At 40.5% G+C, this 27,349-nt stretch overlaps 1 pseudogene; it reads left to right on the top strand.

Annotated features, from left to right (window-relative positions):
* The first annotated feature begins 21,902 nt into the window (after positions 1-21,902).
* On the top strand, positions 21,903-22,070 carry LOC147600232 (U2 spliceosomal RNA; annotated as a pseudogene).
* Positions 22,071-27,349: the final 5,279 nt, after the last annotated feature.

Below are 27,349 nucleotides of genomic sequence, written 5' to 3'. Positions count from 1 at the left end.
CACTTTGATATTGTGTTTGGCTGATAGGTTGAGTGAAGGTGTTGGTTTCATTAGTTCAGTTTTGTAAATACTGCATTAGGTCTAAAAAGCCACAAGTAACTCTTCATGACATATTTTCTATAACTGCTCAGCAAGCAATGCCTTTGAGGCTGGTCTGATTTATGAAGTGATCTATGCATATCAACTAGCTTAATTCTTTCAGTTCTTGATAGATGGTGACTGAGATTAGTTATATGTGCCTAACGATCATCCAGGAAATATGCCTAACCAAGAAGAGAGAGAGGGAGGCGTCAGAGGCTCTGTCTGGAATAGCCTACTAAAATGCTTCTGGCTGAATTCTGCCACACTTCCAATGCAGTGTCCTGGAACGCACTGAAAACTGAATCCACTGCAACTGGGGAACAGCATTTTAAAAATAAAATTCTGGGATTTTCAGCCTCACATCAATGATTGATTGATTTAATCGTGATGGCATAATAGTGAACTGAGAACTACCACGCTCTGCTTGCAGAATTTGATCAGTTGCAAATGAAAAAGTAAATTCACTGTTGTGAAGAATCATGCTTTGAAGCTGCCACTGAAATGAATAACATTTCATTACTTTTGGAAATGGGTGAATAACCAAAATAACAAATTTGGTCAGTAGAGAGAGTCCACTTCCGGAAAGCTAAAATAGAAAAATAATTTTAATCAAGGAAGTTCTTTAATACATTACTTTGGACAGCAGCCTAGTTTAAAAAATTGGATCAGATTCACAAATCAGAATGTTGCATTTTTCCACAGAGCTGAATCCCTGCAAAGAAGAGCAGTGACAGCTTGGGAGTTCCTGTTTTCTCTCAAACCCTGCTAGTCTTTTGAAAACTCCAGGGCATTTTTGTTTTATTGCAGGTTTTATTGGGTCCCTGCAGGATGTAACTAAATTAGTAATCCTCCCTATTGGTAATTCCTTCTTTCTGTTGTAAACAATTCAACAAAACAGGTTAGTAATGGGAGCTCAGGACTGATGGTAGAACACATCATGGAGGTGAGCTGGAAAGGGGAAAGTACAGGCGTTCTGGATACGGTTCTGACCATCCTGTTTGTAGTGCCTGCACTCTAAGCATCGGTGCAAGTTAGCCAGGCTGACTGGCGAGGTTGTCGCAGCTGCAGGAAGCCTGGCTGGCTTCAGTTGTGCTGTAGAGCGCAGGACAGTGCAGTGTAGGCGTATCCCAGTGCTGGTGCTGAAACTTTGTGTGGAGACCAGCTATGGCACAACCTGTGCTAAGTGATACGGCAAGTGTGCTCACAGAACGAATAGTCTTTGTCCAGAGACATTCAGGACACTGAGGGGATGGCTTAGAATATTGAGCTGGAGCTGGAAGTTGTCACCTGAATAATCCCATGTAGTCCCTGGCACTGCCTAAGGCTACATCTCCTAACCTTACAGGACTCTCTTATTCAACTAGTTGTGTTTTTTTCCAGTAATGCTAACAGACAATTGCTCCAGATCTTTAGCAAGTGCCTAACTTGAGCATAAACATTGCTTGGCTCATACTTCCCTGACATCACCTTCTTTTCAGTGCTTGCTGCACCTTGACAATAATAGAAGAGTGAGTTTGTTGTCTTGAGATATATTTGTGCACCTTCATGGAAGCGCAGATGTTTGTGCGTCATGGTGTGAATAGATTGGGTATAATTAGGACACTTGTTTGATGTGCACTAAAAAATAGTTTAAAAACATCAAACACCTGTCTTTTTTTGTCCTTTTTTTTTTTTGTCTTCCAATCCTGTCTTCATTGGAGTTGTCAGACAAAAGTATGTACTTAGCTGAATCTCGGCACACTGCACAGCACATAAAAATGGACAAAGATGGGTAGCTGTAGTAGAAGAAGCCATAGATTCAGACTAACTAGCTAGTTTTGGTCAAAGCCAATATCCTGACTTCAGAATGTCAACACAAGTGACTCCCTGCCTCCCTCCTCCTCCCAAAGGAATAATTGTCTGTGCTGGACAAAATGATAATTTTGTCTAGGCGTTATATATCTTTCTGGAAGCTTTTTGAATGTTTATCATTAGTTTGTATATTTTGGAGCCCAGAAATGCACTTTTAAAAGTTTAAAAGAAGGAAATAACTTGCTTGCCGAGCTTTTTTCAACTGAAGCCTGTATTTTGCTGCAGTACTCTTTATACCAGGCATAGCTGATAACGGTGATCAGTTTTTGCTGTTTCGGTCTCTGTACCTTTTTCCTCTTTCTCAGCCAAGGCTTTCCTACCAAACCTGCAATTACAAGGAAGAGGAGTGAACAGATGAAGAAGTATTTCTACTTGTGCTGGATTTTATCAGAAGTCCTACAAAGAAAAATGGTTATAGATGATTTTTGGATGTGTTTATCAATGTTCACTAACTTGTAAACCCTTTGGGGTTTTTTAGTTCGTTGAGCATCTATAGATTTATGGTTGATTCATCCCTGTTTTTAGTCACATGTCCAAAACATAGTTGTTTTGCAGAATGGGTGGTTTAGCAGTACTGTCCAGCATTGTGTGGGCTTGTCTACCCACATGTGCCTACAGTATGTACAAAGCCAGCTGCTTGCAAACTTCTTTGTCGTGTGTCATGTTTTAAGGACAGTGTCCCATTGACATGCCACTTCCGTTCATGGCCACGTCTCTTTCCAGATGGATTGTTGCTCCTCCCAGTGGTGATCTCAACTGGTATTTATGTAGAAGAATAATTAAAAGTGTTTGTGGCTTTGGCTGTCTTTAGTACAGCAAAAAATTTGTCCTACTTGAAAAAAATTCCTCATTTCTTTCTTTCTTTTTTTTTCACCTCCTCCTCTCAAGACTGTTTCCAGGCAATTTGCACCTTTTTCTACTCCTACTTATACTGCACAAATCATGGAAAGCAATGAAATCGTACGAGAATAAGCTAGGAAGAATAAGAGTAAGGTTTGTACTGTGATGTGTCATCTTCTTGCCAAAACAACCTCTATGGGCATTGATTTCATCACGTGCCTTTCATTCTGATCCTATGAAGTATTTTTGCTGCACTGGTAGTAAGTAAAATTCTTTGAATGTGAACGTAGGTTGTGCAAGGTCCTGAAATATAAGCTAAACTGGTGTGTGCCTAGTGCATTACAAATGCAAGGCAAAATGGCTCTAGGTTAATCCACCATGAAGACACTTGAACAGAAGGTGATAATACCCAATTTATGGAGTGTAATTCTTTTATTTCCTGGAAGAATAGTTTTAGTTTACACAGAAACTGAAAATACTTGAGTCTTCAAAATACAAACTGTGGAAATGTCATGCCTTGAGCTACATAGGTGATGTTTGCTGTTTGTTATTGATCAGTTTCTTAATATGCAGAACAATGAGGAAGACATTAACTCAGATAACCTATCCTGGCTCATCTGTGCAGGTTCAACCTCCTTTATTGCTGTTGGTTTTGCTCTTTTTTTCTTTTAGATATTCTTTTTCTCAGCATCATCTCAGCAAACTGTGCCCAGACAGATTCAGATCTCTTCTAAGGAGTGAGAAAAATGTCCAGTGCTGTACCTACTTTCACACTCAATGGAGCATTCAATTTATAGTAAAATATGGCCATAAATGAGATGAGAGAGCAGACAAAACAAAAAGGATGCCTTATTTTCTCCAGTCCCTTGATAAAAGCATGAAGGCAGTACAGCCCATCCATCATGGTTGTCCTGGGACATGATAGCCAGTCCTTCAGGCTATAATTGCTGAAGATTTTTGTGGCAAGAAGTCACAGCTATTTTTGCTCGCATAATCCTCAAGCCAGTTAGGATTTTTAACTAGCTTTCCCTCATCCCTACTTCCTGTGCTGTAAGTTAGAGTGGGTCTGAGGCTGGTTTGAAGGTACATTTGCTGCCCACCTATGGGCTGCATGTCTGACTGTGGTTGACTGGAACATTTCTCCTCTGGACTTGATGGGAAGTGCTTTGAGCTGAAGACAGTAGGCTGGGTAAATCCAGATCTAAAAATATGTTCGTAACTTTTGTTACTAAGTAGAAACTGTAACTTGTAGCCTGCCATGTTAAAATTTTCCTTCTAAGTATACACATTTTTCTGTGTTTCAAAGGGGGTTGTTACTGGCTTTTTATATGCACTGAATATTTAGAGCAATTTTTCTGCTCATTAAAAAAAAAATAATATGAAGAGGCTGACAGCAATAGCCAAGAAGTGCATAATGCAGACTGCCTGTCCAAACACATTCCTCCTAATGTATACCATTTAGTCCCTTCCTACAACTGTATGGATGGATAAAGCAGGTTAGAGGTCACCAGCAGCCTAAGCTTTTTCCAGAAGACTTCCAAACGGCAATTTTACCACCAGGACTGTTTGTTAGAGTTTGCCATAGTGAGAGTGTGAATGCAGGTCCAGCTTTGGATATTTTTCCTGCTCCTTAGAGATCCAAAGTAAGAGTGAGAGATTCTTACCTTCAAAGCAAAACAGACAAAAAGGACTCCCTTGGGTAAGTCTAAATAATGTCTGCTCTGAAGTGATGGATTTCGTATTGCTAGGAAGGCTAATTCGTGTGATTAAAATCAAAAGAGAAGTCCTGTCCAGTGTGTGAGAGGGAATGAGCCCTTACCTCAGGCTCAAGTCAGGTGTTTGGTTGTGCTGGGATGAATCTCTGCCCAAAATGAGCTTTCCCTTGGGGAGCTACGATGCTGACAATGATGGCAGCTCTGTGATCACCAAACTCATTTCCACTTCCCATCTGTCTGAATGTATTTCCATGGGCAGGCAGCTGTGCCTGTACAACATAAATGAAATGCATCACCAGTAAGCACATGGCAGGAGTAATTTTGTTTCGCTAAGGAGAATGAAAAATAAGTTTCACTCAAATCCTTAGAAGTAAGTTTTAGACTTCTTCCTCTTCTCTCCATTCCCACCCTTCCCTAAATTCAGTTTATGAAGGAAACCATCATGGAATTGCTTAAATAGTCTTACTCCTTTTTGAATGCTATCTTTTAATTCATTTTCAGACATAACCCTCAAACTGTATGTATTTATCACTGTGGCATTTGAAAGTATGTAAATGACTTGCAGGTGCTCTACTGAACTGTAACCAAACGTGGCTGTGTGCCTTTTAACGTACACATGACAAAACCACATTGGCTCCGAACAGGACTTGGCATAATAAGCTCTCCAGGTTCTCCTTCTATATAAACACTTTTATGTCCTTACTAATTAGAAACAGGAGTCTGTTTCTTTCGAAGTTCGTGTGATAGCAATCAGGCCAAAGAATGAGGCACATGCAGTATCTGAATGGTTTTATGATAATACTGCCAGGCATCTGAAGTTTATTTTTTGGGAAATATAGAGTGTGTCTGTGTATATATGTGTGTATATTTCACATGGCATATCATTGACCTTAAACTTAAGTGAATATTTTCTTGCCCTTATGTCTTAATGTCTTTCCATATGAACAGATCTTGAAGCTGCTTTATGAGTTGGTAACAGCACTGTGGTTTACCGAAATGAAAATATGAGAACAATCTGTTATTAATTATATAAATCTCCACACAAAAAGTCTTTCACATTGGCCGTATGTTGGGAGTATATATCAGTACCTTTTATCTTATAGCTCTACTTCATAATATGGCAATATTTAAACATGAAGTACTTAAAATAGCTGTGGCAAGTTGAACTCTGGACAAATGGGGAGTAACTTCATTACTGATCATTTATTGACTTATAAACTGGCATAAGTAAGTGAGGACATAAGTAATTGGACTGTTGTAATCAAACTAAGAATTTATTGAGAAACATTACTCATTTACTGTTCCAATCAATAAGCAAATAATTTTCAAAATTTATTTTGATTATAAATCACCACAAACTGTAACTTTCTGGGCACTGGTATCACATGAGTTACAGACTGGTAGGTGGTACAGAAGCCAGGAAAGAGGATGGAGAGAAGGCAGATGGTAATGTAGAAAGCCCTGTCTTGCGTGAAACGATGTGTTTATGAGTTGCAGTGATGATGGGGGGTATTGAACAAACAGAGATTTCATCTCCTTAGCAGACCCATCTCTTGGGGCTGTAATGTTACTGGAGAATAGTGGGAAATTCAGAGAAGTGTTGACAAAAATTCTCTAAGCTGATTGACGAAGCCAGAAATGTTGATGAATTGCACACTAGTTGATGTGTGGAGTGCTTCATGAAGATAAAGATGCGGCCTGGCTTAGTACATGTAGTTGAATCTCGTTCCCTTCCATAACTCCTCAGCATCTGTTTCAGTCCTGACCACTTTCAATCTCCAATTTATACCACCTTAAAATCCCCCAAAAGACCAAATTAATATTTTCTTGTTTAAGTTTCCCTTCCCACCAGAATGCCATTCCAGTGGAAACAAATCCTGCTGCTTTTGTCCAGCTTTTTCTGAATGGAGCAGTAATATTTATCCTAGGAGAACTTTTCAGTTTAATTTTTTTAATGACTTTTTACCTGAAAGGATTGTGCAATTTTTCTCAAAGATCTTAAAATTCAAGCTCTTTTGGTTTTCAGGAATATTATTGCTTGAGCTTTGTAATTCACCTCTGCGCTCCTTCAGGAAGAAGCAAAAATAGCTGTTTTAAGTAGTTGCTTCAGTACGCCCGTGGGAGCTTCATTCAGAATCTTGGCTTACTGCACTGTGCCCACCGCTGATGTGAGAGGGATGATTATCAGTTCCCTGCCTTTCTCTTGACTGTAATCATGTACATGAAAAAGCTACGTATGAAGACAGCGAGTTCGTACTGCGTCGTCGATGTTTGCAGGTTGTCTGTCTTCCCTGTCTCTCTCCTTAGAGAGAAAGTATTTCAAATGTATTCTGGAAACTAGGACTGTATTTTTCTCTCCCTTTTTTTGACAGTGTAATTAAGAAATGCTAGCTATATTACCACAACTCAGTTTAAGGTTTTCTTAGTCTGGATTGTGGCATGTATTTAATATAAAGGCTTGAAAGTGAGCTAGTTATTAAGTTGCAACCCTGGATCAGAAGATTCTGAGTTCAGTTTCTGCTCCTTCTGAAATCTTATGTGATCTTTGATGAAATACTTTTTGTTTTTATGCCCCTCCTCCCTCCAGACAGTAAGGACTGACTGTTCTGCTTTTCATCCAATACTTGGTGCATGTGTGTGCACATGTGTGCTTAGTTCCAAGCAACAGAGCACTGAAACATGATCGTGGCTTTATTGATACTCGAGTGCTAAGATAACTGTGTGTTTGTACAGCACCTAGCAGATGAAAAGCAGAGCATCATTTGGGACATCTAAACACTATGATGATACAAGTAATGATGGTACAGTTTACCATATGACAGAGGGAGCATGTGTACTCTGGCAGTGAAGTCTGTTTTAGATAATTATCTGCATAGCAGATTGGGAAGAATTTCAATTAGCTACAACACATAGATGAAAAAACATGACACTTTGACAAGGAAACATTAATTTAGGAGACTGATCTGCAGGATGGATGTTGGTTGTAATTTCGGAAAGAAGCAAAAAGGTCAATACTTATACTAGAGTTTGTATGGTGTTAAAATAATTAGGTTGAGGTACCTTTTATTTTTAAAAAGTCTTTTAATAGCAAGATAATGTTAGTTCTACAAAAACTGTCTTACACTGAGGCTAAAATATCGTAATTAGTAATGTCAGTTCAAAAACTCAGGCTGGATAGAAATCATTTGACAGGAAGCTTTGTATATTGTACGGTTTTGAGATATTAAACAATAACTGTTCTAGAATTGGTAATTTTTTTATCTTTAAAAATATCAAGCTTTCTTTCCCAATTACCTTCTAACTGTCGCTCCACTGTTATTTAAATAACCGGCCATTTCTGTGAAAACTACAAGAAGATTAAGCATTTCTTGGAAGTCTCTGGTTAAAGCAGAATAGTGGCTGCTTTTTATTCTTGGATTGATTCTGTTTGCCATTTGTCCCTGGCTCTAATGGAGGACTGGAGAGAGAGGCTCTTGTGTCTAATGTTAGTCAGCAAAGTAAAGCCCGTGTGTCGTAAGGGATATTTTTTTTTATTCTACCTTTATAGATGGGTCCATATAAATTCTATTGTTCAAATAGACCCTAGAATAGCATGTATCCTTTTCTGTCTGTACTGTTTTTTCTAAATTAAAATAGTCACTTTTTTGTTAATGTCCATCACTTTGGCAATGGAAAATGAACCTAGATTTTCTGAAATTAAACAAAGTGTTGTTTACCACTTCCTTGGCATTTATAGTGGAAGTAGTATCATCATTGCCTCAGGGTTGAAGCTGGAATACAGTTACGGCTCAGACAGACAACTGAGTCACTCTGTACTGGCTTAGCCACAGCAAATGAAACTGGGCACAGACACCAGGTAGAAAGCATGGGCCTAAAAACTAGTAAAAGCAGTTTTACATGTTGTTTTTATTTGTGCTTGTTGATCTGCTTATGACTCCCACTGCCCTTCAGTGTGTGCCTGGTGGTGTCTGCTGTGGCAGTTACAGGGTTGCACTTAGCTGCTTCCTCAGCCTGGCTGTCTCCTATGCTGGACTGTTGTTGTCCAGGGCAGATGTTTCTCTGCAACGCTGACACTCGGTATGCTGGATTAAAAATTCTACTACAGAGTGCCCTAATGCATCATTGATAGGTTGCTCGCTTTTGACCGAGCGGTGTGCTTTGCTAGTGTTAGATGCTCATGATATATTGTCCCTCTTTTGAACTTTCTTTCACTGAAGAGAGAGCTCTCATATGTGGCCTTCAATCGTGGTTTGATTGCTACTTGCTGTAAGGGTTTCAAGGATCCATTCATCTTTCTCTCCTTCACTACTTTTTGTCTAGACAGACTGAAAGTCCTCACAGAGGGCTCTGTCTCTCATTTGTACAGGTAGCAGTTGGGTTAACAACGCAACTACGTAGTACTATGGTGATACTGCTGTTTCAGGTCTGATTGGTGTATTCAGAAGCATGAGCATCTCAGGACGCACTCACCAAATGTTACTCATGGTCATGCACCTAACCTTGTGATCTCTTCTCCCTAGATGACTGTAGTTTGGATTCTGTGAAGGAGGTTTCTGCTCTGACTTGGCTTTCAAACATGCTTCTCTTCCCTGATGCTAGACACCAGTCAAGTAAGGTGATATAAATGTGTTTCAGTGCAGGATAGTCTTTAATGTCATTTGGCATTGTCATCAATTAACCCCATCTGACAACTAAGCACCACGCAGCTTCTTACTCACTCCCCTCCCCAGTAGGATGAGGGAGAGAATCACAAGGGTAAAAGTGAGAAAACTCTTGGGCTCAGATAAAGAAAGTTCAATAGGGAAAGCCAAAGCCATGTGCACAAGCAAAGCAAAACAAGGAATTCATTCACTACTTCTCATCAGCAGGTAGGTGTTCAGCTGGAAAGGTTCAGGCAGGTGTTTCATCCCAGAAAGAAGGGCTCCATCGTGTGTATCGGTTACTTGGGAAGACAAAGCTGTAACTCTGAGGATCTCCCTCATCCTTCTTCCCCCAGTTTTATATGCTGAGCATGGCATCTTATGATATGGAATGTCCCTTTGGTCAGTTGGCATCAGCTGTCCCAGCTGTGTCCCCCTCCCAGCTCCTTGTGCATCCCCAGCCTCCTCGCTGGTGGAGTTTGGTAAGAAACAGAAAAGGCCTTGGCTCTGTGTAAGCACTGCTCAGCAGTAACTTCAACACTCCTGTGTTATCAACACTGTTTTCAGCACAAATGCAAAACATAGCCCTGTACAAGCTACTATGAAGAAAATTAACTCTATCCCAGCCAAAACCAGCACAGGCCTTAGTTTTGGTACCTGCAGCAAAAAAAAAAATGTGTAGCCTGATGCACTTTGCAGTTCTGTATCTTTTTCATCCCAATAACCAAGTGCTTTGAGTATGTTGTTATTTGCAGGTTGTCTATCTTTCCCATCTCTCTCTTTAGAGAGAAAGTATTTCAAGTCTGTTCCAGAAACTAGGACTGTATTTTTTTCCTCCCTTTTTTGACAGTGCAACTGAAAAATGCCAGCTGCAGTCTGAAGGGTACGTGGCACTTTTAGCACTGAAAATGCACATTATCAGGTGCAGATCAGCAAAATAACCTTTATCCAGCCTTTCATTAAATGCTCCTTCTTTCCTCTTGCTTGTGGAACTTTATTTTCTACTAAACACACAGCCCTCTTATAATTAGATGCCTTTATGTGATCCCAGGATCACACATTTATGGAACGTGATTCTAGTTATACAGATAGTGATATCAACTGTCACATTGGCAGCAAGCTCTTCTGTTAGTAACACACCCACATCTCCGGGCCAGCAAAGCCGACATGTTTCACTACCATAGACAGCAAAGAAAACACTTTCTCCTTTATTAGTTCAATGAAATTCCATCAAGGTGAAGGGCAAGGTTAAAGTGAAAACAGTTAAAACAAGAATTCAAGGGAGAGGAAGCTGGTGCCAACAATGCTTAGATAACCTTTATCTGCCCCGATGTTTGTATTGAAGTCACTTCTTAGCTTCTTAAGCAAAAGACTGTATTTGTTGCTTGCCAGTCAATCAATTAATCGCGGAAGCATTTAGTCCCACATTTCACATGTGCTGTGATACTGTAATAGGATTTGTGTACCACTGATAAATCAATATGGGAATAGTATCCCATCAAGAAAAGCTTTGAACTTCTCTCTCCCTTTGGGACAAAATAAGCAACTGAAGTTACAAATTTGGTTTCCCTTGATTTCTGCTTCATGATTTATGCAAACTTTGACTTTTTTACAGTTGCAAAATTTGTAAGAGTAACCTTCCAACTATACTCTGTCTGACAAAAGCTATTCCCTCAGCCAGATGCTGAAGATAATGTCTTCTAGCTGCCTGTTTTCTCTTAACTATTTCTGAATTGCCTGTTCCTCTGTCAACTTTGTTTGAAATCTGCTAATAAATTTATAAGTTACACAGGATGTGAGCCTACGTGCACAAAAAATTACTCCTACGCTGTGACTGTTACAGTCTCATTTCCTTTGAGAAGCAGTTATTAACCCAAACCAGAGACACCTTCTTCAGCTGTCAGGAGATGCTTTGTAGCTGGGCCTTAACTTTGTCACATGGCTTGGCAAATTAGTGCACACTCATACCAATTCAGTGACTGAGTCAGGTCGATCTTTTTGTTTGTCTGAAGGCTGGGTTGTGAGAGATGTGTGATGGTGTATAGAAAGTCCTGTGTGTTTGTTGTGGAAATAGGTCCATATCCTGTAACACAGACTTACTGGAAAACAGGTCTCCAAGAGGACTTTGGAGTGTGACAGCCTATCCCTTCCACCTCATGGTGGGCTGATACGTGGTTTGTAGTAGTTTGCCTTTTTTTTTATTCTCAAACTCCATTATCTCCCCAGGCAAGATATTTTCAGAACTTCCCTGCTGTTACCAGAAGGCTTTGCTAAAGATTAACAGACTTTTGAAAGTTGCAGTCTTTACTATCAGTTATATCCAAGTGAGAGTCTGTTGGTCTCGGCATTATAGAGGAAGATGTAAAGTATTAACTTAACAACTATGTTTAATCCACTAACATACACCATCCTAGCAGGGCACATACAGATTGCTTCCCTATAGTGAGGCCTGGGAAGTATCATCCAATTTCTGTACTGCGCTTCTGGTTCTGCGCCTCTGGAGGGGTTCAGACTGATGGATCCAGGCTTTTCTGCCCACTTCTCCACTGAGGTGAATCCTCTTTTATCTCTTGTGTATCCCACTATGTACTCATCCCCTTCTCCTTCTTTTGGCCATACCAATGCTTTAATTCTAGAGCTCTGTTGCTGTAACTAAACAAGTGGCCTAATGACTTGAGGTATAACTGCACACTGTTTTAAAGACAGTGAGCACAGGCAATCACTGGTGAAAATGGCACAAGATAGATGTCGCTACATTTCTCTCATAGATGAGGTTATTCTGCTTGCTCTACAAAAACGCCTCAGCTATGACCTCAGACAGGAAAGCCGAAAGAGCAACAAAATCTGTTATAAACATCTACTACAAACTCCACACAAATGTCTAAACCTTCTGGGCAGTTTCCCATGCTAGAGATGCAAGTTCATAGAGGTGCCAGCTCTCTGCATTTCCAGGCCTGTTTTGTATGAGAATAACCTGATTCACAAGGGCAGAAACACACAAGAAAAATTTCTCTGCTTAGCCCTGATGGGAATGTCCATCCTGCTGGTGGAGGGGCACTGTTTTCCATTGTCAGAGCTGGTAGCTCTTAATCTTCCCTAAAGCTCAGATCAGGCTACTCTGTGGAGCAAAGGAGATGTTTGCTGCCTCCTGATGCATCTGTGAGTGCCCAGTAACTATAGCTGATCTGCAGAAACTCATACAATTTAAGACCTTTCCAAGTTACCTGCCTACATCATTCTCTGGGAGTCCATCTGGGTGTTATTCAATAATCTGCTGCTCTTGTGATCTGCTGTGTCTCTGCGCTGCTCCGCTGACCACCCTGTGTGCAGATATGGAGCCTCCTTTGTGAAGAGTTGCTTGTTAAGAAAGGGACTGTTGCATAAAAACAGTTGGTAATATTTCCTGTCTTGCATTATCAATCATAATAGCTTAGTTGTTGCTATCTCATGTGTGGCTTAAATGTTACCTGGGAATGCCAGAATGCTCTTTTCTAACACTGGACAGATGCCTCTGGAAAATCTTAACCTATCTGTAGTGTAAAACTTACAGTTCTGGAGAAAAGCATGAACTCACATGGTAGAACCGGAACTGAAAGCCAATATATCTAGGTGCTGTTACAAACTCTGCAGTGCACTTATGGATAAATCATTTTGCTTCTCAGATGCTCTGTTTTCCTTTATCTTTTGTCTGTTTAGATCATAATTTCTACAAGAAGCGTGGTCCTGTATTATATATGTTATCTGACTTATGCCTCTGCCATAACGCAATTAAATTATACTTTGTAGTGTCTGGAAGTAAGCCAAAGTCCTTAAGTGTTTAACGGTACTCCTTCAATGATAAATCTGTCACAGAAAAGCAAAGTTAATTTCAGAGACTACCTGAAAGTACCGCTGCCTGCTCATCAGTCCATCATTCTTGCCTACATAGCTGCAAATGATGCAAAGCATTCTTACCACCACTGCATCCTTCAGGGTGAGTAAACATGTGCCTTGGAAGAATAGTTTTGGCCACTTGTAATTGGAGGACAGCTCACTGTGAGATCATTTATTAAAAAGAGAGGGTGCTGGTACAGGTCTGTCCTACCTTGACACCTCAGAAAATGGGACAAGTGACTTTGGTGGCTTCTGGGCCAAATTTAGGACTGCTAGAAATGAGTGCAATTCTGTTGAGAGAAGCAGAGTCATAGTTACTTGTTACCATTTTTAATTAAACATGCAGAGTTCATTATTACAGTGCAATATGGAGAAATCTGGAGATTAAATAGGCTCATAGTTATTAACAGGTTAATGGCTTTTAAAAATAAAATTGCCATGTCATTAATTCTTGTTACCTCAAGGTTATCATGTTTCGATGCAAGTGTACTTCAGAGCAAGAGTTTTGTCCTGTGCAATAACCTAGTTATGTCACTTAGCACTGAAAATAAGACAACAGTGGTATCTGATGTATGAACAATATGCTGGAGAACAAGCGTGTAGAAAGCGGATACAAAGTGTGAAAATGTAAATCAGGTGCCTGCCAAGCCAGGACATGTGTGAAACAAATGTTATTGCAGTGGTGCTGACAGGTGTTAACAGCAGCCACCATGTGGGTTTTCCTCTGGTGCTTTTGGGTGGTTTTTTTTTTTTTTTGTTTAACATCTTTCTATTAAGTTAATGCCAGCTATCATTTTTCCATGTGGAAAGCTTTGGTCCTTTTTTTTTTTTTTTTTTATTTGTGTAACAACAGATAGGTAATGTGGTAGTGTGTCTGGTTCTGGACGAGTCCAGGCCACGCAGCCTTGAGAGTTCACCCGTTGCAGAGATAGAAGGGGGTGAAGGTGACTGAATGCTGAAATGAAGCACGACTTGCGTTAGGTCTGCAGATCTTGTGTTGACCCTCTTGAGATGTGCAGCTTGTATATCAAGAAGCAAAAAGCCATGTAGTGAGGCAGGTGGGAATAAGTTCTCTGAAATTTTGTGGAGGGGACGGGAAAAGAAAAGGCATTGAGACATTTAAAACCTCAGCCCAGCACATACATTTAAAACAACGCAGAAGGAACCCTGGAAGCTAGATTGGGAGCAGGACATAGGGACAAGTTGATGGAGGGAGGGATTTGAAAGTAGCCTGCTGGTTCCCATGGAGGTGAAGCACCAGATGATATGTGGGATCTAATATTTGGAAGCTAAAGCTAGACAACTTCAGATGAGGACTATATCGCAGGATTTTACCTGTGAAAGACCAATTTACTTTGCATGTGATGGTCTTCAGGTGAGAAGTATCTGGAATCCCAAACTAGATTTCCCAAATATCTACTCTAGCTCACCTGAAAGTTAGGTATATAGATGGAGAAAAGAAGTAGAAAGTAGAGGAAAAAAACGAAGAAAACAACAAGCAGGAGATTGCACCTGTACCATTACTCTGTGATTGTCTATCCCCTTATTAAAATAGAGTAACATTACAAAAAGTATTGCTGAATAAAAAGCTGTAAACATCTGTGTTAGAACAGGTATCCATGCTCTATTTCCCCCGAAATTATAAGTCATCTAGAAACTCCCATGGTCATTGCTAAGTCTGTTGTGTGATCTGACGGATGAACACACACACAGAGCCATGTATTCCATGCTTTTAAATATTCTCAGTTTACCACAACTTCTGTCCATGGGCACCAAACATCATTGTCTCAAGAAGCAGCTTACATTGGGAATAATTAAAAAAGGTTACTGTTAGTGTTGAAATACAGTTGATTATGTTGTAGCATGAACCAGATTTTTCTTCTTGTGGCAAGACCCTTCCAGCTTCAGATTTAAAAACCTTAGGCCCTGAACCAGTCTTTCCAATGCTTTTGCTGACAGCTGGAAGAGGCCTTCAGTGCTCGCATTTGGCCCACTACCTGCTAAGTCCTTGGCTCCTCCATTTTTTGGCGTCTTCTGCAATAGATTAGATGATACAAAAAATGCCTTGGCTTCTAGTTGCAATTTCACATATGGTAAAGTGAGCTCAGCACTTAGTTATGTTTTTTTTTCCTCGATCCTCCCTGCTGGTGACAATTCCAAGAGCATATTTGGAAAATGGAAGTGGAAAATAGGAAAAATTGAAGCAAGTAGTAGCGATCTGAAAGCATGGAGGTCTTGATACAAGCATGATATGTTGAACAGAAAAACCTCTTCAAACGATCTCTGCCAACTCACAGAAGAAAATACGATGCATGGGCATATGGAAAAGATGAAGAATTGGGAATGTTAATGCTCTGAGCTAATTTAGAGGTATCTTTGCTGGCCTGATACAGAGGCAATAGCACAAATCAGAAGGATTAAAACTTATTAGTTAGCCAACACTTGTTGGAAACATAGCAGTTGAGTGAAGCACTAACGGAGCCAATAGGATAGGAAACATCTGTCATACTGGCACAGTCAGCATTGTAACCCAAAAGGACCTTACCTTGCAGTCTTTGCTAGGGCAGGCAGAAGAATTTTAAGTTGAACTATGTAGTTAACATTTTAGAGAGCACATTCCAGCTTTTTGTGTCAATGACAACTATGTGTTATTTTAAGCTCATCTTTGATGAACTAGAACTTATTTATTTAATCTTGAATATTTGGTGAGATTTTTTTAAGCTACTCTCTTGATAGACCACTCCTAAATATCTTCCTCACTCATACACACATTTGCAGTTCAGACACTAAATTGAAAAACAAAGTTTAGAAATTCATCTGTGGTCATGACCATTATGTCTAAACATTTATCTCTTTTCAAATGCAGTATTCCTAAAGTCAGTAAGTGTGGGTCTTTTGAAGTGACAGAAAAAGGAGAATTGCTGCTGAAAGTCAAGCACTGAATTTCTAGAGATACATCAAAGTACAGTAACCACGTGATTCAAGTCCACCATCAGTTCCACTCTGTGGGATAGTAATAGAAAGGAACTTGCTTGTTAAGACTATGTGCAGGTGGGATCACCAGATCACTTTACACAGACTTGAGCCATTATCTCAACTCGGTGTGTAGTTACCACTCAACTCACAGCATCTGTCAGGACATGCATGTTTTTGACAAAGCTTATAACAGACATGTATCTGCCTTTGAGCCCACTCTTAATTTCCTTTTCTTGCATAAGCGCTGCTGCTGCTGTATACTGCAAGATCATATTGCTGGAGCTGAACGTAACAAAATTAGCATCAATATATGACTGGAAAGAATAAAAGAACTTCTCAGGTGACAAACATCAAAGAGCTGACAAATGCTCCCTAACAAACATCTCTGCTATAAAGCTTTGTTTACATGTTTCGTTTAATGGGCAAATGATTAACAAGCGGTCTGTATCAAAAACTTCTCTTAGTTTAGCTTGCTCCTACTGGTTTTCTAGCAATTTAGGAAAGTGCTCCTAGCCATTCTGCAAGGCTGACAGAAGAACAGACCCATGAGATTTCAGAGATACAAGCAAGTTCCTGGTAGCTGTAAAAAAGAAATGTATTATAACATCTTCACATTAAGTTGTATTTAGAGTTCCAAATAAATCCCACTCTGGGCTCTGTGGGAGATGTGCTCCTGCTATGCATCTCCCCAGGGACGCCAGGCGCTGCCAAGGTCATGCAGTGCGTTCAGTCATGCTCTGCAGTGTGTTTTCCGTACTGACGTGCGGTGTCAGCACTCTGCCCGCAGCCAGGCTCTGCACACAGCCGAGGGAGAGGCTTTGCTTCTGCACTGTGTCGTATGGAGTTGAGTGCTTTAACACATCCTGACCTGTGGGCGTACTTCAGACTCGTCCCTGAGACCACTGCTGTTGATGCCTCACTCTTGAATGCAAAAATCAAACAGCCATGAATACCAGCTGGGCAGTTCCTTTGAAGAGGAGGGTGCTGGGCTCCTGGTGAGACTTGGAGAGGTGAATCTGTGGATTGTGGGTACGCACACGCACCCTCTTTGGGGAGAAAAAGAACTGGATATCTGTGTATCTGTGGCAGGGCCGCTACCACAGGTGTCCATCCAGCAGACAGCTTCCCTGGTATAACTACATTGATTGATGTGACTGTGATGTAGATGCAGGCACAGAAGAGTTGCGTATTGTCACTGTAGCATCTCCACCAAATGTCCTAGGAGTACGTACCCTATGTGACAGGAGGTGAGAGGGAAGGGACAGCTTTCTTGAATCTTCTCTAGTAAGTCTGCCCCTGATATGGGACTCTGGCTAGATACTGTGGCTGCAGTAGATCTGTGCTTGGGTTGAAATTAATCATTAACCTTTACAAAATAATTGGGTAAAGGAAGCAAAAGCTGTTTGATCCATAAACTCTTTCTGAAATCGATACCTACAGTTCCTGGAACCCCTTGGCAACGATGGCTAGGGATTTCTTGAAATGGATTCTCGTCAGCCTCAATATTTGCTTTTGCTGGAGTAGGATTACATAGGTGCATCCTAGGACCATGACATCTTACTTACTAATGCAAAAGTTACATCAGACTGATGCTTTTTGAACCAACGTTTTTATCTGAATGTTCCCAATTCTCGGTATAGCATTGGCATATGCAGTATGATTTTTATTAATTTTCATGAGAAGAATGGGGTGAAGTCCAGTGATCTGTTGGACTTTAGCATGACTTTTCCACACAAATGTCTTAAAATACAGGAATTGTTGTTCTTGAAGCTTATGATAGCTGAAACTGCCTGAGATCACCTTATATACTAAATTTGTGCCTCACTTCTGCAGCAGCACAACGAACTGTGTTGTCTCTGTTACCTAGCAAATGTTGGTTATTTTAAACAGGTGACATCTAAGAATTATTGAAGTTTTTGTAATTATTCCAGGTTCAGATGGAAAAGCAAAATTTTGCCCTTGGAAATTGTTCTTTGAAATGAATTATAATAATGGCTAATTGATGGGACTTAATTGAGTAGTTGAAAGAAGTGCTGGTACTGATAACACTGAATTGAATGATTTTTATTATGGCCAAAGTGATTCAGTTTTAAGTGCTATCTGTTTTCCTGGTGTGAGAACTGTTGGTATGTTTGATGCATCTGACACTGTTTTGAAACCAGTAGGGAGCTGTTAGGGTACAGGATGTGTTTAACAGGTCACCCAATAAGTTGCTGTTTCCTGCAAGGACTTGATGACAGGAGAAATTTTTTTTGTTGCATGGGCTTACGCAAGGTGTCTGAATTTTTGCAGTGTACTATGGTACAACTTTGTAAAGTGAGCCACTATAAAATGAGTTCTGAGAATCTATAAAATTAAACTGCTGAGAGCTGTAAAACCACTATGTTAAAGTATGACGTGTACTTATTGTAAGGAGGATCTGTAAAGTTTCTGGAATAGAACCTAGCTACAAATTGCCAGTAGTTTTTTAAGCTCTTATGCAAAGTGCTTTCATATTTGGAAATTTTCATAGCTTGGGGTTGGTAGTAGCTTCCTTTTAAAAACTATGGGTCTGTCCTCTCTTGATGCAACCTCTTCATTCACATTTGTACAGTGGAAGTTAAAACTGTTAAGAAAGATAGAGATGTGAGATTGCGCTTCTTGCTTCTGATGTACAATGCTTTTTTGGTACAACTAAACAATAAAGTGTTAGTTTATAATGTGATACGTCACAATGTATTTAAAGCTTTGTCATGAATTGCTTTATATATAGATTTCCACGTAGAAAGAGATGTGAGGGAATGAGGTAGATCTTTCCTGGCCTATGAGTGTGGATCTGTAGGGGAAAGCTGTGGAGATTACTGGAACCACGAGTACTCAACTGCTTACCAAGTAGGGGAGAGGAGGATTCCTCATTCCAGTACCCTGATATAAATTCATACAAAGCTTATTCAGGATTTACACAGAGAGAAGAAACTGCATCATCAGTACCCCTACAGTAACATTTTATTGCCTTTAGGAACTGGATTTTGACACCTTTACTTGCCACCAAATAGAGTAATAAATCCCAGGTTTCCAGAAGTCAGCTCATGGACTATGACCCAATCTAAGATGTGTGCATTATTCTGAATCTGGCCACTAAATGTTTAACAGAGGTTTTAGATAAGAGGTAACATATATGTAGTGAGGCTGCCTTATTTTTCTTGAGTCACAGAACTGGAATAGCAGGACATTTTTGTCACCATTCACTGAGCTGCTCATTTGCATGTGGAATTCATTTGCATGCCATTGACATTTGTGGGAGAGCGCTGGGAAGTGTCTGTTAAGATCTGCACTTGATGCAGAACAGATCTCTGGCTGCAGTTGAACGGAAACAAAATTAGCTTGGCCTGTGGGAAAAATTGACAAATTAAACTTGACTTCAGGAAAATCTCTCTCAATTGTACATTTTTGTTTGGAAAGATGCAACAGTGCCATGTAGGTAAGGCGTAGATTAGTAGGAAGGAGAATTTCATTGCTAATCACCTTCTGGGCTGCATAGCTGCCTTCCATCTTTGGGACGTTCTTGGAGATTCACTTTTTCCATCTTCAAAGCACTTTTCTGGTTTATTGAAAGGCTCTGTAGAGTCCAAAGCTCTGTTCCTTTCTGTGCCAACCTGGTTTGTGATCTTTTATGAAAGAGATTTTTTCAAAGATAGCCTGTGAATGCTTTCTGGGTTTCTGAAATACACCAGCTACACACTTGTCAGCAAAAATGTTCCTTTGGTTTAATAAGTACAGGAGCCAGGAAAACTTGTCTGATGTTTACCAGGACCAAACAGTCTGGTGGAACGAGTATTCAAGGTAGTGAACCATGGCTGGAGTGAAACAAATGTGTGTGGACGCTCTCAAAGCTGCTCTTTTGCTTGGGGTGAATGTTAATGACACTTCCGTGTTTCATGATGGATTCGCTCAGACATTAAGTCACTGGAAAAAATACTCTCTGAAAAATATGCACATGTTCCTGCTGACTCAAAATCTTGTAATAGCAGCACGCTTAAAAAAAAAAAAAAGTTGTAGTTATTTTGTGATCTTAAAAATCAAATGTTGCCAGAAAATGTCCTGGATTCTGACTGAACACATGGTCATTTGGTCATTTCAGCTTGTCAGGACATTTAGCTTCCCTGTGGCTCAGTTAAAGACTAGGAGCTAGAATGTGAGTGAAGGAGGAGGCCTCTGTTGCATATCACCAAAGAGGAGTTGGAGCAATTGGTGAAGTTGCACTGGAGGAAGGATATTTGTGTTATATTACTGTATTTGGTAAAATACATTGTTTTTTAAAAAGTATTTTTTAACAGGATGATGGTGGTGATTTCATCTATTTACTCATTTCTGTAATTGCTTTAATTTCCAGACTGGTACTGAAACTTTTTCTCATTTTTGTTAGTGAAGGAATGCTTTCTAAGCAGACAGAGCAGCGCCTTTTGGGACTGCACCTGGAGTGAATACCTTAGGGCATTTTCAACACAGTCAAACAGCAAAAGCAATCGCTCGGCTTGTGCAGTTGTGATGTGAGTGTTCTTGGCAAGGAGTAGCCATTTCTGGACTTGATGAGCCTTCCTCTGTGATTCTGGTCAACTTTTACTTGATCTTTCTGTGCCTCAGGTACATCTGTTCAAGGAGCTGATAGTTTTCCTGGATTTGTTGGTTTGGTTGTTCTGTAAGAATCAACGTTCTTCCGGGTACAGCAATGGGCACAGTGTGTCCTCATAGGTGCTACTGTAATACAGAGCTCACTCCTATTAATAGTTATAAAGAATTCCCCTTCATGTGAGCAGGAACTGAGCCTCACTAAAGCCAGAGAAAAGTTTTGAAAGTATCATCTGGTGGCTAGCAAACTGGAGAGCTGATTTGTGTTCCTGTCCTGAATTTCAGTGATTGCTAACATGGTCTTGTCTACAGAGTGTAACTTTTGTTTGGCATGAAGATTACCTTCTGGCAAATGCCAATGGCGTGATCTGTTATTTATTTTGCATTTATGATATTTCTTACACTGTGTTTTAAAGTCTGTTAGCTGCATGGAACAGAAAGGATTTCTGTACCTGGAAGTTAAAGGCATGCAGCAGAAAACAGCATTTTCATATGCATTTCCCATTGCAATGAGCAAATTTTCACAAAACCAGAGTCTGACCTTTAGAGTTGACAGCTCTGTGTTTAATGTGCTTGTAATTTATTTGACGGCTTCACTGATTTTTATTTTAGCTTTTAATATCTGACACATTCCCATTAGTGAGGGATTCTTCCAAAAGCAATCCAAATCACAATTGAAAAGGAAAAGATGCAGAGAGTCAAACCCATCACTGCCTGTTCACTGTTCATAGAAAATCTGTATGAATGGAGATATCAAATATCTGCCTAGGCTGAGATGTTAGTGATTTTTAGAAAGAGTATCAGCCAGCTTGCACATGTGAAAAGTCTTTCTTTTCTAAAGGTCAAGTAAATAACTAGAAATGCAGGGTGAATTTTACCTTATGAAGTGTTGGTAATGAAGAACTGACAGATCATGAAAGTCATCCAGCAAAACTAAGTTGGATTTCAGTGATTTGTTCATTGAGTGCTGGCAAGAAGCAGTAGGCATGGCTGTTTGTCTTGCTGCAATGATACTCTGCAAGAGCAGGCAGCCAGGACAGGATGGACAACTGTAGGTGACACTGGCTGCCCAGTAAAAGAGCTCAGGTGGGTTTTAGCCCTCTGGATAACATTTGCTTACTGCAGTTCTAAACCCAGAACTGCATTGAGACAGCAAAGCTTCAATAGGAAACAGAAAGTTGCAAACACCACAAATACAGAGGAAGACGTCAGCTGGTCTCCTGCTAGCCTTTCTAACAGGGAAGGTCCAAAGGCCTTGGAGCAAAACAGAAGAGCTTTTGTGTCTGTGCTGGGTCTTACCAAACGTCCATGCAGCCTGTTTTCTTCTTGGCCTTTTGGCTAAGATTGTCATGTCTGTTCTTGTCTGTTTAGTATCAGATAGGTCTTTGCTGTGAGGACTTGCTATTAAATAGGTCTGTGGAGCTGAGCTATGGCCTGTGGGCTTGCTCTGTCTTCTCTCTGCACCGAAACCCTTCAGTGACCCATCATAGATTGTAGTAGGAGAACAAGGTAGAGAAAACAGTACTTCCCTGTATATTCTCCCATCCTCCAGCAGTTTGCAGCTCAGGGATTTCCTAAACCAATGGTGTCATACTTGTGGTAAACTCTCAATGGAATCTAATAGTCATCTTAATGGACTCTTCCTGTTTGAGAAGCTAGGGGTACAGATGGTAATTAAGAACAGTATCTTTTGCTGGCTTTGTCTGGACCTGAGCGGAGGTCACCACTGAGCTGCAGTGCGTGCGTGCGGCTGGGTTTTAGAGGCTGACAGGAGCAAGCTTGAAGGTGAATTGTACAAATTGTTGGAGACTGCCAAGGACCAGAACCATCTGTGGGAGCTGCCTCTAAAACAAAGGCTGACCTGTCAGGTGGTGGTGTGAAGACTGTGGTCACAAGGACTTGTGGTCACAAGGACTGTTTGCAGCAGAGCTGCTAGTTTATACACCTACACGCGGCACTGGCCAAGAAGTGAGGCAGTGGTATGTGAGACGGAGGGAGTGTGTGGGGCGTATGCTGTAGGCAAGCCAGGAGACAGAAACCAGAGGCTGGAGTGCCTGTTACCTGGATAGAAAACGTGTAAATGTGGCACAGCCAATGGACCCCACATGATGCAGCATTGCTGACTGAAATGAGAGAGTTATTTAGCTTTAGAGATGAGCAAGACTGTACGAATACAGAAAAATAGTGCTGGAAATGGAATTTCTGCCAAATTCAAAATTAGCAACTACAAGTGACAATTATTAGCAGGTGTCAGGTTTCTATTTATTTACTTGTTTACTGGAATGTTTATAGGTTTCATATTCATCTCTTTTTGTATGCTAATATTTCATATTTTCTCATGTGAGGTACAGAGAATTTGTATACCAGCTCTTTAAAATTGCAACGTTGAGGCATCTGGGTGAGATTGTATATGACCAGGAAAATTCTGTGTATATTTCTTGCTGCTGTAGATCTTGTTTGTTTACAGAGTGAAGTGTTACTAAACAACCCACGTGATAGGTGGAATAACCAGTCTACCCTCTCTGGGCTAGTGTTGACCATCATCACCCACCTAGCTTCTTTGCATAGCCTGCTGATAAAATTAGCATCCCTACAAAAACCAAGTAGCTGTCAGACAAGAAATGTGGGCCCTAGCATGGCGATGGCAAAATTGTTCCCCTCCCCTGGAAGAGAGAAGAGCAAGGACTTGCAATTTAAGCATGCCGCTGAGCAGCAGTGGCTGGGTGCTCTGGAGCAGTTCCGCCAGCTGGTGTCTGCAGAGCAATTTGCCAGAACTTGGGTCTCCACTGATTCTCCACGTTTGCAAGGAAAGCATGAAGGGAAAAGGAAGAACTGTATAATTTTGCTTCCAAGATCGTCCTTTCACTCATGGCTGTTGACACTGTTCTTGGTCCAATGCACACTGCATAAATCCATGTTAGCAGCTGTTTTCCCTATCAAAGCATTTTCCTTGGATGAGAGTGTCAGCTGGCTGAAAGCTGTCTCCAACCATTTGACTTTCCATAGTGGGGGTGTGGGTGTTACTTTTATCACCAATAAAATATGAGAACCTTTGGATGTGGTATTACCTGGCTTACTTACACATCCTGGTAAAATTTCCAACAACTTTTTTTTATGACTGTCAGCTTAATTTAAATCTCCTAATTTTTCTGTGAGGGGAAATGAGCAAGACAAGCTGAAGGGTGGATTTTCAATGTGCTTCTTCCCCAAAAGGGCATATACTTTGTGTGCTGAGCAGAGGGTAGATGGAATGGAATGGGACAGGATGGGACACAAGCTTACTTCTCTGTAGTTTCAAAGGAAACTTGAAAATTTGTTCCCAATTTATGTGCAACTTCCTTGTGTAGGCAGCTAGAACCTTGGCAAGGACTTAGTGTCTTTCTTGACTTCAGGAGTCTTGGGAATTTTACTTGTTGACTCTCTGGTTTCATTCCATTTTAGAAATATATGGAAGAGGCAAAAAAAAAAAAAATTGCAACAGCCTACTTCAACAAAATGGAAAGACAGCCTGGAGAGGACAGTATTCTTTCTCCGTATCTGTCATTTGGTGCCGAACTGAAGATGAGACGAATAACTCTCTTATATTTTCTTCTCATGCTTTTTTCTCCTTGCCTATTGAGCCTTTGAAAGTACAGCACCCAACATGGCAGAAACCAGAGGCCTGGGTGAGGCTGCCAATATTGGTCGTCATGATGACAGTGTCCCTGCAGTGTCTCGAGTGTGTAACATCTGCCATTCCTTACCCATTCCTGTTTGGCAGAGGCAGCTTGGTTTTCTTATTCATATTGTCTCATCAAAAAAGTACATTTCAGTGATCTAGAAAGTTCTATGACAGTGAGTACTTTGACCAGCATCCTGGGTTCAGATAACTCTGTTTAGCCTTCCCGTTCTAGTTAAACTGTCCTCAGGCTTAACCTGCCATGTGCATTCCCAGATAAGCTCTGTTACAAGTACCACCCTGTGTTGGACATGGCTGTGCAGTGTATAGAGAACAAGTGGAATGCTGGAAGATAATATAATCTTCCTGAAGCCTCTTTATTAAAAAATAATAAAGTACTTCATAATGCTCCTTTCTTTTGGTGGGCATTGAGACAAAATAGTGGAATTAACATTTGATAAATATCTTCTTTCATCTTGATGGGTGAAATGGTAACTCCAGGCAAGACAGCAGAAGATCTGTGAAAGAGTTAACCGAGAAAAGAGCTCACTTTCTCATTTAAATCTGTTGCAAAAAAGAAATTTGGGTTTGAGGCTGCAAACTGCTGTCTGCAGCTGTTGCTTGTTCTACTTATTCAGTGCTCTAATATTTGCAGAGACTGGACGACAGCTACATATTTTTCACTATACAGATAGGCAGAAGCCGGTCTTCCTCTCGGTGCTGGCGTTCTCCCAGCCGTAGGCAGGGCTGCCGTTGCCTACCACTGTCTGCACCTGCCTGCAGAATGGCATCTTCCCTCTGTGCTGTCAGACCGCTCTGCTTATTTGGCTCTGACGGTTTCGGAGGCCTCCAGTGAATTACATGAGAGATGGACTTTGTCCAGGGATTCAGCCTTAATTTGAATTTACCATCTCCACTCCCAGAAGCTGGGCTCTAAGATTATTTTAGGAGTGTATATGTATGTGTGATAGTTCTCATGTTTTTGCCTCAGCAGGATTTGATAGACTGCTGTGCTCTTTTCTTTTTTTTCCATCTTTGACATAATGAATTGTAGCCACAATTGCATCAAGCCATCTACTAACTAATTTTTTCCAGTGGTGACTTTTTTTTTCCGAAAGGTCACAGACTACACTGCTGCTCACTGTTTACTTAAAGAGAAAGAATGTAGTCACATATGTTCACATATATAAACCATAACCGGTTTGATACTGTACTGTGTACAGTGCTTTTTTTTAATAACTGAAAACAGACCAGTATACATAGCTTCAAAAGTTGAGTGTACAAGGAAAGAGGAGGAAAAAAGCTGAGATTTTTTTTTTTTTTTTTTTAAAAGTGGGTACTGTAAAGCAAATAAATGGGTACTTTGAAGTTTCTGCCCAGTCAGGACATGGCTAACTGATAAAACTGAAACTGTTGTAAACATTTGGAAAGACAGCTATACTGACAGGAGATGCCCTGGTACAGTGTAACTGCAGCATATCTAGCACCAGTGTTTCTGAACGGGGCAGGAATGGCTTTGTAAAATCCTGCTTACTTGGTGATTTTTGAAGAAAATAGGTCAGAACTCTTGATGGTCTTCTCGCTTAACTACAAGGTCTGTAGTGCCTTAAGATAACTTCAGTACTCAGCTGAATGGGCTTTGTATCTGCCTGCCAGAGGAGGCATGCCTTTCAAATTAGAGCGAATCGCACTGGTAAGTAATTTCTGAGGTCCAGTTATGACAGCTCTGTTCCAAAGGCTGAGGAGCACATGATATTTCCAGCTATCCAGCTCTCACTCCAGGACTGTCAAGTAATTTGACCTGTGTAGTTCCAGGGACCTGGCAGAAGCTGCTTTTCTGTAAAAATTTGCTAGAGTGGTTGCTGCAGCTTTTAGTTTAAATTGCAGGACATAAGAGGGACTGTGCAGAAAAACATCAGGTTATGAATAAGACTCTGAGCAGAGACATGGAGGAAAATAAGCCACAAAACATTGTAAATGTGTAACATGGACTAAGCGTGGGAAGAAAATAGCTCGTCATGATCTTTGCATACATTCAACAGAAATTTGGTGTTGATTTATCAGAGCCTGACCTGTATCCCAATCGTAGTTTACTCCATGTATTGTGTAAAGCTCAGGGGACATAAACCTTGCAACTCCAGGATCCACGTGGTTCTTGTGAAAGCTTCTGAAATGTCTGGTTCCTCTCCTGGTGTTTCACAAATGGTCTGCCCATGCAGACCTTGCTGCTTACATCAGAGTATTGTCACCTGAACTCTTCTTGTTTTGCTATCAAAAGTACAGTGTTTCATCTTCAAGAATAAGGAATGAGGGTTACAGGAGCAAATAGGAGACCTGGTACAGGTCAGTAATTAATTTTCTATTTCTGTTTTTCCAAGGTTTATAAACAATATTTGTGTGTTGAGATATGCTAAGTACATGGATGTTGTTGCAAGTGTATATATATATCACATCAATGACCATAGAAGTATGCAAAAAAAAATCCATCCACAATTGAGAATGCACTTCTCTAGAGCCATGTACCGTGGCAGTAATGTACATTTCCTGCTAAATGCTTATCTTATCATATCTGTATTTACCTAGGTGGCTTAGTGTGTGGTTTGAAGCTATGGGGCTGCATTTGTGATTGTTTGCCTGCCCAAGTGTGATGTGGTAGACAGGCAAAGTAGCTCACTAATGAAATGCACTGAAGAGAAATGAACACATTGATGTCCTCTAAGTACTCATCTTCCTCTGGATTGCAGGGTTGTGCTCTTAATAGTGAAATGATGCACAAGGACAGAGCATGATCAGTCAAAATCCAGTTGGAGTAACTGGTAAGGCTTAAAAATGCTGGTTTTGATTTACAATGTAATTTAATGATAAGCACAGAGGAGTCCATTGTTGGACTGGAAACGATGCAAGGAAGATTGCTAGGTGATGTGCACTGTCTCTCCTCTGTGGGGTAGCTGTGAACAGACTGAACTAAGACTGTATTTGCTTCTTCTGAAGAACTGAGAACAGGATGTGTAACTAGTATAGGATTCTTAAAAATAGCAGAGAAGAATTTGTCCTTCAGATAACCCTCAAAACTTGCTGAAGGACAAAAGGCCCTTTTACATACCAAG

This window comes from Chlamydotis macqueenii, chromosome 6, assembly GCF_036417535.1.
Source record: "Chlamydotis macqueenii isolate bChlMac1 chromosome 6, bChlMac1.mat, whole genome shotgun sequence".
In the NCBI taxonomy this organism is placed as follows: domain Eukaryota; kingdom Metazoa; phylum Chordata; class Aves; order Otidiformes; family Otididae; genus Chlamydotis; species Chlamydotis macqueenii.
The sequence above is the reverse complement of the archived record's forward strand: the minus strand, read 5'-3'. Positions and strand labels throughout refer to the sequence as shown.